This window comes from Pelmatolapia mariae, linkage group LG18 (genome assembly GCF_036321145.2).
Source record: "Pelmatolapia mariae isolate MD_Pm_ZW linkage group LG18, Pm_UMD_F_2, whole genome shotgun sequence".
In the NCBI taxonomy this organism is placed as follows: Eukaryota; Metazoa; Chordata; class Actinopteri; order Cichliformes; family Cichlidae; genus Pelmatolapia; species Pelmatolapia mariae.
The window spans coordinates 465320-481265 of record NC_086243.1 but is presented as its reverse complement, the minus strand read 5'-3'; the positions used below and the strand labels follow the sequence as shown (position 1 = coordinate 481265).

Genomic DNA, 15946 nt, shown 5'->3' with positions numbered 1-15946 from the left:
CATTTTGAAATCACTGAAAGTTAGGTCAATTATGGACAATTTGAAAAGGCCTTTATTTTGGAAGGCAACATCAGAATGACTTGATATTGATATGGTATCACTATGGGGTTGTATACTGTTGATCTAAAGTGAAATTACCCTGTGGAAACAAGAACTTTCCATTTTTGAGCATTTTGAATCGTTAGAAGATTAAGTCAAATATCTGCAATTTCAAAGGGCCATTACTTTGAAAGGTAAAATCAGACTAAAGAAAAAAGCCTAAATTATATGTTATTATGTTCTTAACATATCTGTTAATTCACTTGAAGTTGGCTTTTATTTTGAAATCCGGTTTCCACATCCCTTCCCGTAATACTTTGAATACACAGGGAACAGAAAATAAACTGGAGGCTGGCTTGACTGCAAGTCTCGAACTGGAGTTTGGCTTGACACAAGTATTTTCCCACTGATGTACAAATACCGTTCTGCTTTTATGCATGTTGTCATATAGGAATATATTTTGTTTATTAATAAACAGCACACAGTGGTCCCGCTCATCCGTCACTGCCTCACTTTTTCGCTGATTTATTTATTTATTTTTTTTGCACCGTACAGCATTGCATTCTGCAGCCTGATTGACAAATCTTCTCCGTGTCGTGTCTCCTGCGCTTGTCAAATTTATCATGTTTTGTTTTGATAACCATCACGTCCAATAGATAAAACAGCACAAAAACACCCATAACTATGACCCTCATTCGGAAATAGACACCTGCACCGCGAGGGAAAAAGATGCACAAAAGTGGCAGGCAGACGAAGACAAAACACGGCATAATAATACTTTTACGTTTTGCAATCTACAAAGGTTTGCACTTTGAGAATCAACTTGTGAGAACTGTGACTAATGTTCATGTGTGTGGGGAAAAAAGTGTATAAAGTGTGTGGTGAGGGGCTAGTTATTCTGACAACCCCTGCTGCAATAAATGAGGGACCACTGTATATACTTTCTCTATGACTATTGTTTAAAACCTGTTAACATTTAATATTGTCTTGATAGAACCAGCTGATTCTGCAGCAGAGCATCCCCTGTTGCTTCTCCTGGCTCCCCAGTCCCTGAGCTCCTGCTGCTGCACCCACAGGTATGTAATTGTAGCATCAGATGTACAGCACGCACTGATAGCTTTTTACTCGGTGGGATTCCTTTGTGATCACCTTTACTAAATATCTACAACCAATCTGATTATATCCTGTTTTTTTTTTTTCAATGTTGAAATTAAAATCTAGCATCAGCCTTCTCATTTCTTTGTGTTTTGTGCTGTTTTACAGGCCCCAGAGGAGGACAGCTCCGAGGCAGATGAGGGACTGGTCCCAGGACGGTCCATCGGCGGTGGAGCTGGCCATCCTGGAGTTCCTGAAGAGGCCACGCCAGTCTCCAATGGAGCATTTCCTCCTCAGCCTTGTTCCTGCTCTGGAGAGCAGCTGGGTCCTTTTTATTCCTGTCTCTCTGTAAATACTTATATTTTATATATTTATGTTTAATGTTTTTCTGTTTGAGAATTTTAATATTATTTCAAATAAATTTTTATAATGACTAATGTCTCAGTTCTACTACACAGCAAATGTTGGCACACGACTTGACACGTAGAATTTATTTCATATTATACTAATGACAAAATATACTAATACAGTGGGATGCAAAAGTTTGGGCAAACTTGTTAATAGAATTTTAGAATTAAACCAGAACTAAATAAAACAAAGGAGCGAGTATCACTACAAAGATTACCAACAGTGGGCCTCATACCAGTTTGATATCAGCAAACACGGAGAGCATACACTGATAGACACCACAGCCATGCTATCATTGCAAACACTGATAACAGCATAAATCGAATTAAATCGGGACTTGATGAGACCTTTTGAGAATCACTAGAAATATTATAAACAGTCGTCTCCGTACCACAGTTTGCTATCAGTAAACACTGACGGCATTCACTGTTAGCATACCACAGCCATGTTAGCAGTGTATAAACGGATGGTTTAGCATATATTAGCACAGGTATCAATAAAGGACTACCTTATTAAACACTTTTACTAACCTCAGGCAGATGGACAGGCGCTCTGCAGGTGGGATTGAGCGCCTGTAGTTGGTGTTTAGGCGGCCGATTCTGGGACCGATGCGGGACAGCAGGTCCTCAAACTGGGCGAGTGAAAGACGGTGATATCGCTAAAATCGGCCGTCATCCAGGCGCAGCTCCTGGAGCAAGTGGTGAAACTCACCAAACTGCTCACACCTCTGGAGGACCGGACCCAGGTACGGCGAGGACGTCCTTAACGCCGCTGCTCTGCTCTCCACAGTAAATAGAGAAGGGAGACTCTCTCTTCAAATGCTAGCTCGACAGCTGCCATCTAGCAATGATACCGTCTGGCACAACTTCCTCCCACATTTCCGGTTCACGCGCGTCAAAATATGCAATTTTGAGGCGCGATGGATTTCTGTTGGACACGCGTCGCGGTGCGAATGTGCACGCATCAAATTAGGGGCGTTTGGGGCATTTTCGCTCGCATCTATCGCGTTCGGTGTGAACACACCGTAAGTGCTCCAGCGTCTCCCTTTCTGAACAAAAAGGACAACCCTCCCCGGTGCTTGGGTCCAGGTGGGCTCTGTGTCTTTTTGTGGCTATTGCTCCATGTACAATCCTCCACTGGAGGTCAGCCATCCGCTTTTCAACAGGAGGCTTATACACGACCCCCCACCTGCCTTCAGGGATAGAATCTGAACCAAAAAACTCAGTCCATTTTGACTCCCTGATTCCAACCAGAGAGCGGAAATTCAGCACCTTAACACAGCATAAATAAAGCTGCTTCTTCCCACAAGAGCTGAAACTATCCAGCACTGGTGTCCCCAGGGAGAGAAGCAAGCCACTCCCCTCAGGCTGCTCCTCAAAGGCAGGACTGACCATCAATGAAGGAAAAACATATTCGCTGTCATCAGCCCATTGATCAGCTAGGACACGATCTCCAGCAAAGTCTCTCAGTGATGGCGACAGAGATTGCCAAATTTCCTCCATAATTCTCTCCAGCACTCTGCAGGACTTAATGCCTGTGACACCACCAAGTGCACCCATTGACATCCTTGTAAGATGACCCAGTTTGATAATGCCAGCCTCCACAAACTTGGTCCTTATTGTAGCAGAAGAAAATACAGTGCTGGGAAAAAAGTCATTAAAAAACAGCGGCTCCTCAAAAAGCCACATCCCAGGTCTGGGGTCAGGAGTACGTGCGACCTTCAGCGCCCACCAGGCGTTAACCACCGAGCTGTAAAATGGCACAAGTCCAAACAGATCCACTTGATCCAACTTCAGAAGAAAGAGGTGTTTATCCAATCCAAGCCGGCCCGCTCTCCTAAGCAGCAAATGAGCAGAAGTCATCCAGCTGTGACCACAGCCATACAGCAGCCTCTGTGCCGTCTGTAGTCTAAAGGTTGCTGTTCTGGACAAAACATCTATTAGGCCTTGTCCCCCCTCCGCTACAGGAAGATACAGGCCTGCCGCACGAAGTCAATGCTGTCCTGACCAGACAAACTTCACCAGAAGCCGCTGCACCTCTTTCAGAAGACCGGGTGGTGGCACTAAAACAAGTAATCTGTGCCATAAAAATGAGGCAACTAGATTGTTAGCTATCAGAACTCTACCCCTGTAGGACAGGTAGGGGAGCAACCGGTTCCATTTAGACAGCTTACCTTTTCCCGCACTCCCTCCCAGTTCTGCTTCACAAAGTCATCACTCCCCAAGTAAACCCCAAGAGTTTTAATACCCCTTTGACCCCAGCAAAGGTTCCCAGGAAGCTTGGGAATACTCGACAAATTCCACTGCCCCACCAAACAGGCCTCACTCTTATCCCAATTAACCCTAGCTGAGGAAGCGTTTCCATACAAAACCAGACATTCCTTCAATTCCTGCACATCCCTTTGATCCGTAATAAAAACATTAACATCATCAGCATATGCTGACACAACGACAGGAGGGCTCTGAGCCAGATCTGGCAAAGAGAAACCCTTCAACTTGCTCCTCAGTCTACAGAGAAAAGGCTCAATAGCGATGCTATAAAGCTGTCCAGAGATAGGGCAACCTTGTCTAATCCCTCTCCGAACCGGCACAGGACAACTCAACCCTCCTCCCACCTTCACAACACAGCAAGCATCGCTATACAACAGCTTCACCCAAGTCAGAAACCCCTGCCCAACACCAAAGGTCTTCAAGGTGGAAAAAAGAAAATCATGGTCCACACGGTCAAAAGCCTTCTCCTGATCAATAGAAACGATGCCAACTTTAGCATTGTACACGTCACAAATATCAAACACATCTCTCATTAAAAATAAGTTATCAATCATAGACCTGTCCGGAATACAGTAAGATTGATCTACACCAATCAACAGTTCAATGACCATTTTCAGTCTGTTCGATAAAACCTTGGAAAGAATCTTGTAGTCAGCACATAAAAGGGCCACTGGTCTCCAGTTTTTAAGAAGGGTTAAATCTCCCTTCTTTGGTATGAGAGAGATAACTGCACGCCTGCAGGAAGCTGGAAGTATCCCTTCTATAAAACATTCCTTAAACACGTCCAGTAGGTCCCGACCCAGAAGACTCCAGAAGTGCTTAAAAAAGTCTGATGGTAAACCATCTATTCCTGGAGCTTTGCCTGAAGCCTTGCCTGAAGCCATCTGAGACACCGCCGCAGACAGCTCATCCAAGGTTATATCCCTGTTCAAAACGTCCCGATCCCCTGGGCTCAGCTGAGGAAGCCCCTGCAGAAGGTCCGAAGCAGAGTCCACATCACAGCTATCCGCACTAAACAAGTCCGTGTAAAAGGCCACTGCATGCCTTCTCATCTCAGCCGGATCTGTGGTCACCTTTCCATCCGAAAGCTGAAGACACACCATTTGCTTTCTCTGGACCACAGATTTTCCCAAATTAAAGAAAAATGTGGTTGGAGCGTCCATGTCCTGGAGTCTGGTGAAACGTGCTCGAACCAAAGCTCCTTTAGCTCTCTCATGTAAAAAATGGTTAAGCTCTTGCCTTTTAGAATGTAGACAGTCATTATTCTGCTGACCTAACTGTGAACCAGAGACGGTCTCCATATGCGTTATCTCCTTTTCACGTGCCTGCACAGTTCCCATGATATTGGCTGTCAAATTAAAACTATATTGCTGACAAAACACCCGAATTTGGGCCTTTCCTATCTCCCACCATTGAGTAAGGGAATTAAAATCACCCTTCCTTGATCTCCAGTAATCCCCAAAAAACCTAAAATTGTCACAGAATATCCGATCATGCAATAATTTTATATTAAACCGCCAAAAAGATTTGGATTTGCTGGTGGTAGATAGAAACAGCTCCATTAAAACTAAGCGATGATCTGTAAAAACAACAGGAAAACACTGACAGTTAATAATTCGAGCAGTAAATGAAACAGACACATAAAACCTGTCTAATCTCGCTGCACTAATCCTGCCATCAGTCACTTTCACCCAGGTATACTGCCTGGATGAGGAATGCTTCATTCTCCACGCATCAACCAAGTAAATTTTCCGTAGGACATCTGTTAAAGCAGAAGATGACTGAAGATGCGGCTCCGCCCCAGTCCTATCCAAAGTAAAGTCAAGACAACAATTCCAGTCCCCACCCAACACAACACAGTCCCCTTGAGCAGCACCACTTAATTTTTCTTTTAAGGTTTTAAACAAAATCTCACGCTCAGACCCTAAGGTTGGTGCATAGACATTAACAAAAGTAAAAATATAACCTTCAATTTCAGCCTTCACCAAAAGGACTCTGCCCTTTACCATCTCTATGCTAGAAGAAATATTCGCATTTAGAGAAGGAGAAAATAAAATAGCAACTCCTACGCTAAAATTTGTCCCATGGCTAAGAAACTGCTGCCCTCCCCACCACAGATCCCAGTCTATTTAATTTAAACTGTCAGTATGTGTTTCTTGGAGAAAGACTATATCTAAACTTCTGTTTGATCACCTCAGCTAGTAAGGCTCTTTTATTTGCATCCCTGCACCCATTCACATTCAAGGAGGCCACCCTCAACCCCTGCACATAAGAGGAAGCATCAAGAAAGCAAACAGAAAAACCCAGCAGAGATGAAACACCCAGTGTTGTATGATCATAACATTTTATCGTAAATCTTCATTTTCTCTATCGATTCAGACGCTTTAACTGTTTCCTCAGACCAGTAACATGTTTCTTCAGGCGATAACGCTTTTTACCATCCAGAAAGTCCAACCCCACAACTTTCTGAAGAGTCATAGCTGACCGAATGAATTTCTCAACATCAGGGAAATATTCCCTAACATTCACCTTTTTTACCAAAGATGTCATCCAGAAAAGCAACAATTTCCTCCAAAGAATACAAATCTGCATTTTGAGAGACACTGTCTGCTACAGAAACATTATCAGAGTCAGAATCACACTCCATGTCATTCACGTCGTTACCATAACAACCAGCAGGCGTCCTGCTCTGCTGCTCCTCCACCCCTCCTTCCCCCGAGGCAACAACACACTCTACACCCAAGACATAGCGTGTTCTCCAGATAGGGCAGTTTCACCACGCGCTGGAGGCACAGCTCCAGCCGGGTCAACAGCGGTCTCACCCCGCACTATAGACACAGCCTCAGCCGGGTCAACAGCGGTCTCACCCCGCACCCCACTTTGCAGTTATTTATTTATAAAAAATGTTCAGAGCCTTCCGTTAATCCTGCAGCACTGAACCTGTTGATGCCAGGGTATTGCCTCTGGATTAGCCATTTAACAACATAGATGAGATGAACAACGCAATAGCAACTCTGCAATGACCGGAGGCAAATGAAGCAATGGCAAGTTCTTAAAGGTTATGTGACTTTTGTAAATTAGGCTTTGAGCTATTCAACTAATGTCTTTTTGGGAATCGGTGAAGCAGCAGTTTGCTGATTTCTGCCTTGTGACTTTCATATTAATCAGCCTCCTAGTTTAGATGCTTTCTCCCTGCTGAAGACAATTGACAAGAGGTTATTCATATTTAAGCTCTAATTTGGTCTTTTTTTCTTCTTCTTTTTGTTTTTGTCCTAGATGGCCTGACTCGACAGGTAAACGCTGTTTCTGAGTTTGCCTTTCCCCAAGCAGTGCAGAAATGTCTCCGCTATGCTCCAGATCGGATAGGTGGTGCAGGATGCCCGATACCGGAGTAAACATTTAAAAAACAAAAAAACAAAAACAAAACAAAAACAAAAAAACTGACTTGGACCTAATACATGTAACAAAGAACCTTTTTCATATAATAAATTACTTTGTTATTGATATAGAGATTTCTGTCATTTTTTAATTGCATAATGCCAGATGCTTCATATTATAGGGCTATTATTATGGACATGACAAATTGTAAGATAATGTCCAGCATATAAAGGGTATCCTGTTTGTGGATCATACACAAGGATTCAAGGAGCTTTATTTGTCAGTCGCATCACGTTAACATGAGGTGGAACGAAATTATGTACACACGATCCCGGAGTGAAAAGAAACAAAAATAATGATATAAACAAACAAATAATAATAAAATAAACGGGGTTTTTTTAAGTAATAAATAAATAGTTGGGGCTTTTTTTTATTTTGTTTTTTGTTTTTTTAACAAACAGAAATGACAAGTAATAATATACCTGAGTACCAGTATGGAGTATGGGTATAGAGTGTGGGTATAAATATAGGTGTAAAAAAGACAATTGTCTTTTTTGCTGTTTTAAGTATTGATGTAATTTGCAGTGGTTTAGTTTTGATAGAAATGCCTATTAAGTACTGTTTAGTTTTAATCATGATTTTATTGTTTCAATAGTAACCAAGGGTTCAAAAGTGATGGAAATCAACATCAGAGTTCAACAGTGATTCAATATCAGACTAACATTGTTTCAACATTAACAGAGGGTGCAAAAGTGACGTTAAAACAATATCAGATTTCAACGTTGATTCAATAGAATAGCCTGATATTGATTTAACATTGTTTCAGTGAATATTTGCTATCTAGGATGCTATCCTTGGCTGCACCAGCTACAGGGGTCTGGCTAGCTACGGGTGAATGAAGGGTGCGAAGCCGAGTCTCCAATTCAGTAATCCTGGCCTCCAGAGCTGCAAATATGCTACATTTGTTACAGGTATCATTACTGCTAAAGGAGGCCGAGGAGTAACTAAACATCTGACACAATGAGCAGGAAAGTGCAGGAGGGACAGGTGAAGAGGCCATGCTGCTAACGAGTTGGCTACAAGCTAAGCTAAGCTAGCGAAACAGTAAAGACACAGTGAGTGAATACTTTGGCTATAGATTAGGTAGTGAGTACACATAGGGTTGCCAACCGTCCCTTAAAAAACGGAACCGTCCCGTATTTAGAAACAAAAGTACACGTCCCGTATTGAGCTAATAAGGGACGCACTTTGTCCCGTAATACAGTGAGAATCAAAAGTAGTCTATAAATGTTAATGGAATTAACGCTTTGTTTGAAAACATAATTCCCAGCCCCTCTCCTGCTCTGTGACCAATGAGCTGACACTTATGACAATTCGAGTATGACAATTCAGATTACCGCTTATCTCATTGGTCGAGGAAAGGTCGCTTGCGGAGAAAATACCGGAAGACAACAGATGACCACAACAAGAAGCATGGCCAACAGGGAAACAAACTGGGCAAACACTGTGCGATTTATTCAGTCGCATGAGCTCGGATGAGCTTTCCAAAGTTCTACAAGTTGTGCCTCCATCACTTGTGTCTAGATCACACGCTGCACAGCCGTGTTTACGTGTTTGCGCGTGAGCACGTACCCCACGTATACTACACGATGCACGACGCACGATGAAGGCCAAAATCGGGCTGATCACCAAAACGATCGCACGACTCAAAAATCAGCTCAAAATGGGCCAAAAATCGCACAGTGTGAGCCCAGCATTAGACCAGCAATGTTTGTTCCAGCAAAGAAAAAAAAAGGCTGCAAAAGCACAGGGAGGAATGGGAAAAGGAAAACACCTGGCTGGAAAAGTGCACGATAACACCTATAAAGCGCACTGCACTGTGTGCCGGCGCACTTTTTCCATAGGCATGCTTCTAATGGTGGGCACATGAAGAACATGAGGGGTGTGAAAGCTCGGGGAACCCTTAACCAATTTTTTGTCCACCAGGCCACGGCAGAAGCAGATATGGTATGTAAACACTGGTTTGTTTTTTTTAAACCCTCTGGTTAAGGTTAATATGGGCATGTGCAGTGAATATCAGCGCTATGTGGCCAGAAGTGTGATAATATCATTTATTTTGTGTAATAAACAACTGCAAGGATAGATTATTACAACAAATAGATGACTAATACATAAAAGTATTACATAGATGAATAATGATGATGAGTTATGATGCGTAATCATGGCAACAAGCGGGCTTACAAACGGCAGCAGCTGATTAGCATTAGAAAAGCTGAAATAATACCTCAACTGAAGCCAATTGTACTAAATGCACTAAATGTGCACTGTTACAAGAATGTTTTTCGTTCTATTGTTTTCTATTAATTTATATAATTTTAAGTTAAGCAGGACAGAGTTCTTTTAAAGAAAGATTTACTTATATTCTCAAAAGTTAAGCATGACAGGCTTCTGTTTAAGAAAGAGACCTGTTTTATTGTGTTAATGTTGTCATTTTGAGCTAAAAATAAATGGCTAAATGATCATTTGTTTCCCATATGGTCATATCACAAAGAATATGCATCTACTTAAATCAAATTCAAGTCAAATGGTTAAAAAAACAATTTCACACACAAAAAAAAGAGCTACAAAATTCACCACACTGGGAAGGGTGAAGACAAATGGGTCGCCCGGCCCTGGCCACGAGGTGTCCCTTATTTATTTTTCAGGGAGTTGGCAACCCTAAGTACACAGAAAGTGTGCTTCGGATGAAACATGTGAAGATTATACTATGAAAAAAGAATGTATCTAAAAGTTTTTAATTAAATTGCTATGCAGATAAGCTACTCAGAAACACCACTGTGTTTGAGCAGGAACAGGAAGTGATGCTCTACCGCAGAGAGAGTGAACACCAAGTGACAACGCCACCAAGAGCTTCCCCAGGAAAGGAAAAATATACACAATATCTCAAAGTTTTTGGCTTTGGTACTTGGCCCATTGGTAGACGGCTCCAAACACAATCTTCTTTGTTGAATTTTGTGGAGAAGAGAGCGATATCATGGAGGTAGATGAAACTACTCGTGATGTTCGGTCTGTCTTCACTTGTGTTCCAGTTACTGAAACAATGGAGACAGTCATCTCTCTCTACAAGGATAACAGAGCCCTCTGTGGATTAAAGACACAGTTGTCAGACACGCTATGTTAACACTGGGAGTGGTCCTGATGCTGAGGTCGTGTCATCCTGCAGTTTCTATCCATCTGAGGACTTACTGCCTCGGATGTCACCCGGATTAACAAGGTCCATGTCACGTGTTGGGAAAACAGGACACATTGATGAGAAGTGGTGCTACTGGAACAAGAAGGCAAAAGTGGGCAAGAGATGAGAACATGGCACTGTTGAAATGCTGCTATGGAAGTAGCCCCAGCAGAAGGGGCGACATGAAGAGGATATGGGACTCTGGAATCTTTGATACCCAACATCCAGACTGATGGTGAAACTACTCTTAGCTCAGTGTTCCTACATACAAAACAAGCAACTGCTGTCACAACCGGAGATTGATGATGTACAACACAAATGCTACGTCAGGGGGAGATATATTCTTCTAATCCTTACCTCGGCTTTCACTCACTCCCACATAACAAAGTTATCCCACATCTGGTGCTGCCAAGCTACATCCTCCCCTGACGCCACTTAGCAGTTTCGATTGCATCAAATGTAGTCCACCTGCGTGCACCTTGCTCCTCTCTGTTATGTCACCCTGTGTGCATCCCTCTTCTTAGAGTGCATATTCACCAGTTATTTCCATCCTTTTTTTTGAAAATTTACCAACATTTGTTCTTCTTCATCTCTCTCATTAACACCCTACCAATCCAGCACCTCCTCCTCATCTCTGTTCCCTTCATCTACACGTCCACTGACGTCTGCTCAGAACACCAGTCTGTCCACACTGGGCACCCATCTACCACCTCATCCAACTCACTCCAGAATTCCTCTTTCACAAAATTAACAACAATTCCAGTATTATAGGATATTTAAAATCCAGGAATATTATGAATGTATAACATTTACTTAAAACAGGGTTATAGGTGATATTGTTGGGGGGTTTTGTATGAGAGAGAGAAGACAAATATGCTGCAATTATAAGTTTTCATAATTTATTATCAAACAATTAGAACTGCAAATTGTTTTACATGAACCTCGTTCTCTCTGGCTCAGAGACAAAGGCTGCTGTGTCTCTCTGCGGGCTCAGGAGACCCAAACGAACACAGAGCACCACGCCCAGTCAGCAAACACAATGTTAACATGATTGGTAGAATCGGTCGAGGGTGGCCGTAGGTCTGATATCAGCTCACGTTTCTTCTTCTGCACTTCTCTGGACATCTCTCTATAGCTGTGTCCCAAAACGTCGGCTGCATCCTTCAGAGGACCCGGCCTTCGCGGTCTACATGGGCCGGGTCCTTCGAAGACCGAGAAGGCCAGAAGTGCGAGGTTGTGAAATGCGACGGTCTAGCCTTCAGATTTGCGTCACCGCTGTCTCGGTGGAGTTTAATAAACTCAGCCGTCTGCTCCTTGCTATCTAAAATATAACAGGACACTGGCGTAAATTCTCGACCGTCTCACTCTTCTGTTTAATCAGTTTTCTGTTTGACGTTTATTCAGCTGTGTGAAAATCCCGGAGGAACCCACCCGATGGATTAATAAAGTTTTATTTAATCTAATAATCTAATAACTTTGATCTCAGCCAAACCGATTTACTCCGGAACAAATAAAACACTGAAAAAAGGCAAACAATTACAATTTTAAGTTATCCGCGTGACTTATATATCATGTTTAACCTGAGTAGCGAAAGAGCGGGGGTCTAAAAACGATGAAGCTGGGAGTCCGCTGCTCTCGCCGGCTGGAGTGACCATTGAACCCCCCGGCTTGCTATCGAGTGGGTAGGTAACAGACGTCTCCGAAAACGTCGGCGCACTTTTGCAAATATACGATCTCTTGATAAACCAAGCAGATATTTGTAATTTACACAGCTACTTTCTCACCTGGAAATATGTTAAAAGTTTATTTTGTGACCCAGAAAGATTAATAAGACTAATTTTAAAACTTAGTAGCGGCCGCCATTGTTGGCAGCTGAAATTTGGCTGGGCCGCGCTATGAATTCTGGGATATGGTGGGCCGCCAAGGACACACCCGACCCATCCTTCAAATTCGGGGAAATGAAGGACACATTTGTCGGCCGCATTTGAAGGAGTGGACGAATTGGGACAGCCTTCGTCGCCTGGTTGTGACGTAATCGGCCTTCAAATGCGGCCTCCGGAGGATGCAGCCGACGTTTTGGGACACAGCTTATATGGAGATGACCCTTTTGCAGGCAACAGCCCCGTTACTCTGGCAACCACCTGTTGCCCTCCGGTCAGGCCTGTAGAGCTAAAGATGGGGTTAGAATAAGAATAAGAATAAGAACAACTTTATTTATCCCGAGGGAAATTCTTTTGTCATGTACATGCTCAAAGCAGCAGGAGAGACAGAGGAACAGATGAATAAGATATAAGATATACAATATATACAATAAGAATAGTGTACAGTAATATACAGTAGGATAGTGCAAGACATAGTATCGGATAACTCTAACGAAGTAATATACATAACTATATCCTGGAGAATAAATAACTTAACTATCAGTGCAGGCGATTCTAGAAAGTGACAAAGTATTGTGCAATAGAATAAAGGGAGTAGCAGCGTATGATGGGGGGATGGAAACAAATATTCAATAAGTACTGTTGGGTAATATTGCACAGTCTGGGAGGGAACAGAATAACATAGGTAATCGTCTCAGGAAAAATCACCTACAGAGTGAGGAAGAGTTAAAAAGTCTTATTGCCACCGGTACAAAGGATTTCCTGTGGCGGTCAGCTCTGCATTTCGGGGCAATGAGTCTTTTGCTACGTTTGCTCCGATGGTCCATCATGGGGGCATGCATGGGGTGGGAGGGGTTGTCCATGATGACAAAGAAGCTTTTTTAGCATTCTCCTCTCAGACACCTCCTCCAGGTTCTCAAGTCTGACACCCAGGACAGAACCAGCCTTTTTAATCAGTTTGTTCAGCCTGTTGGCATCAGCTGTCTTCACCCCACTGCCCCAGCACACAGCCGCAAAGAACACGACGCTCTCCAACACCGAGTGATAGAACATGGTCAGCATTTTCCTACCAACATTGAAGGACCTGAGTCGCCTCAGTAGGAAAAGCCGACTCTGCCCTTTTTTGAAGATAGCATTGGTGTTCTTGGTCCAGTCCAGTTTACAGTCCAAGTGTACCCCCAGGTACCGGTAGTCCTCAACGATCTCCACATCAGCCCCTCTGATGGTGACAGGGGTAGGAGGAGGAGCCTGCTTCCTAAAGTCCATAATCAGTTCCTTTGTCTTTGTGATGTTAAGTTGTAGGTGGTTTAGCTCACACCACTCGACAAAGCTGTCCACCACACTCCTGTACTCCTCCTCCTGTCCGTCCCTGATACAGCCCACGATGGCAGAGTCATCTGAGAATTTCTGCAGATGGCATGACTGAGACTTGTACCTGAAGTCAGATGTGTAGAGGGTGAAGAGGAAGGGTGATAGGACCGTCCCCTGCGGCGCCCCTGTGCTGCTCAGGATGTTATCTGAGCGGCAGCTCTTCAGTCGGACATGCTGTGGTCGACTTGTTAAATAGTCCGTAATCCAACCTACCAGTGGGGCGTCCACCTGCATTTCCGTGAGCTTATTCCCCAGCAGTGATGGTCTGATCGTGTTAAAAGCACTAGAGAAGTCAAAGAACATGACCCTCACAGTGCTCCCAACAATGTCCAGATGAGAATAAGCCTGGTCCAGTAGGTAGATGATGGCATCCTCCACGCCGATACGAGGTTGATAAGCAAACTGCAGGGGGTCCAGCCAAGGCTCCACCAGCAGACGCAGATGTTTCAGGATGAGTCTCTCCAGCGTCTTCATGACATGTGAGGTCAGAGCCACTGGCCTGTAGTCACTGAGGGTCGACGGGTTGATCTTTTTAGGGACAGGAACCAGGCAGGATGTCTTCCAGAGTGATGGGACTCTCTGCATTTCCAGGCTCATGTTGAAGATATAGAGTGCATCGCATCTCCTGATTTATGGCCTTGGCCACATTCGTAAGAGGAAAAGGCTTCTCCCTTTTATACACTAACGTCTATAGAAAACAGTGCGAGTGAATCCAAGACTATTCTACAATACACTGTGTGCAATAAAGAATGAAACACAAATATGTGATGCTAATTATGAGATATTAGCCTTACAGATAAAAATAAATCCCAACAAATTGCTGGGGAAAACAGTCAAAGGGTCTAGCTGATGAAGGTGAAGTGGAGAGGTGCAGCACAGCTAAAGGCTCCAGCAGCCTGTGTGTGGAGTCTGTGGCTGGGGGGAAGGCGTGGTAACGAAGTACGATTATCTCTACTTTCTACTCCTTACATTTTCACAACAGACTTATTACTTTAGGTTCAGTGCTTTCATTCATAGCGTTTATACTCAGGGGTTGAACTGGGTTTGTATTTTGTAGTCAGCATCCAGCTAAAGGTCCAGTGAGAGAAAAGGAAGAAAGCTTCACTCAGAGAAGGAGAAAGATAAGAAAGACGGGACAGGAGAGGAAGCAGAGATCTTAGCTAAACTTAAAGATTTTATATAATGTTATCATTTTTAATTACAGTTTTGATGTGTTTTGATAAATTGTGGTTTTTCATATTGTGAAATATTGTTAGTTACTAACTCTGTGTTATTCAAATATTGCATGAAAACTCTGGCTCAGTTCCTTACTGCAGGATAAACAGGTTAACTTGCATGAATGTGGTGGATTCACAGTGAAGCACTGTGTTGGACTGGTGGCTGTGGTGGCTTGCATCAAGTGCAGAAGATTAATTTAAATTTAAGCTGATGACGCTCAGATTCATTCAGTGAATTCAATCATTACACCAACTTCATGCTGTCTAGTATAAAGAAATACACAGTATACTGTTAGTGTAGAAAAATGGAACTCAGCCGAGATAGCTGTGAAACATCTGCCTACGTCTCGTTGAATTCAGCTGTGTCCTAAAAAATTATGTCAAGCTCAGTACATTCATTAGAATTTATATTTGAATAACATTTGTATTCTCATATACTAATATTATTGCTGTATTAATATAGTAGAAGGTCCAGTTAGCTGTGCATAAAAATACGTGGTAGAATTTTCCTTCAAGGAGCTACTTTTTAATGTCTTACGTACTTTTGCACCTTTACTTGAGTAAAGAAGTTGAATCAGTACTTTAACTTTTACTGGAGTATCTTTAACACAAGTATATGTATATGTCTGTACTTTTACCACATCTGCTTCCTTCGAGATTATCCGTACTCCATTTCTCGTTCAGTCTACAGCATGGTGGAACTGCTTGGATCCAATCCGAGTGCTCCTGGCCTCGCTTCTTTTCACCTGGTGTCGTGCACACCTGATATATCTACCTTCTTTATCTCCATCATATCAGCCAGCATTCGTTCTTTTACCAAAGTCCCTACTTTTACCACAATTCTCACTCCTTCTTTCCTTCCCTCTTCCTGCCTCCTAACATGCCTTCTCTTTCTCCTCTTCCTTTGCCTTTAGGCAACAGTAGCACAGTTTGCACTGGCACGCTGTAGGTGGTCGTTGTTAACCCCATTCTTTATGATCCGCATGTTTGATTTGGCCAAGAATTTACACCAGATGTCCTTCCTGATGGAAACCTCCCCATTTATCTGGGCTTAGG

The 15946-nt window shown here is 43.0% G+C and overlaps 1 long non-coding RNA gene across 1 annotated transcript; it reads left to right on the top strand.

The window, feature by feature from the left end:
• Positions 1-427: 427 nt before the first annotated feature.
• Positions 428-7261, top strand: LOC135932190 (uncharacterized). The gene is made up of 3 exons (XR_010573319.1): positions 428-1115; positions 1303-1482; positions 7089-7261. It is a non-coding gene; the product is annotated as an uncharacterized LOC135932190 (long non-coding RNA).
• The last annotated feature ends 8685 nt before the right edge of the window (positions 7262-15946 follow it).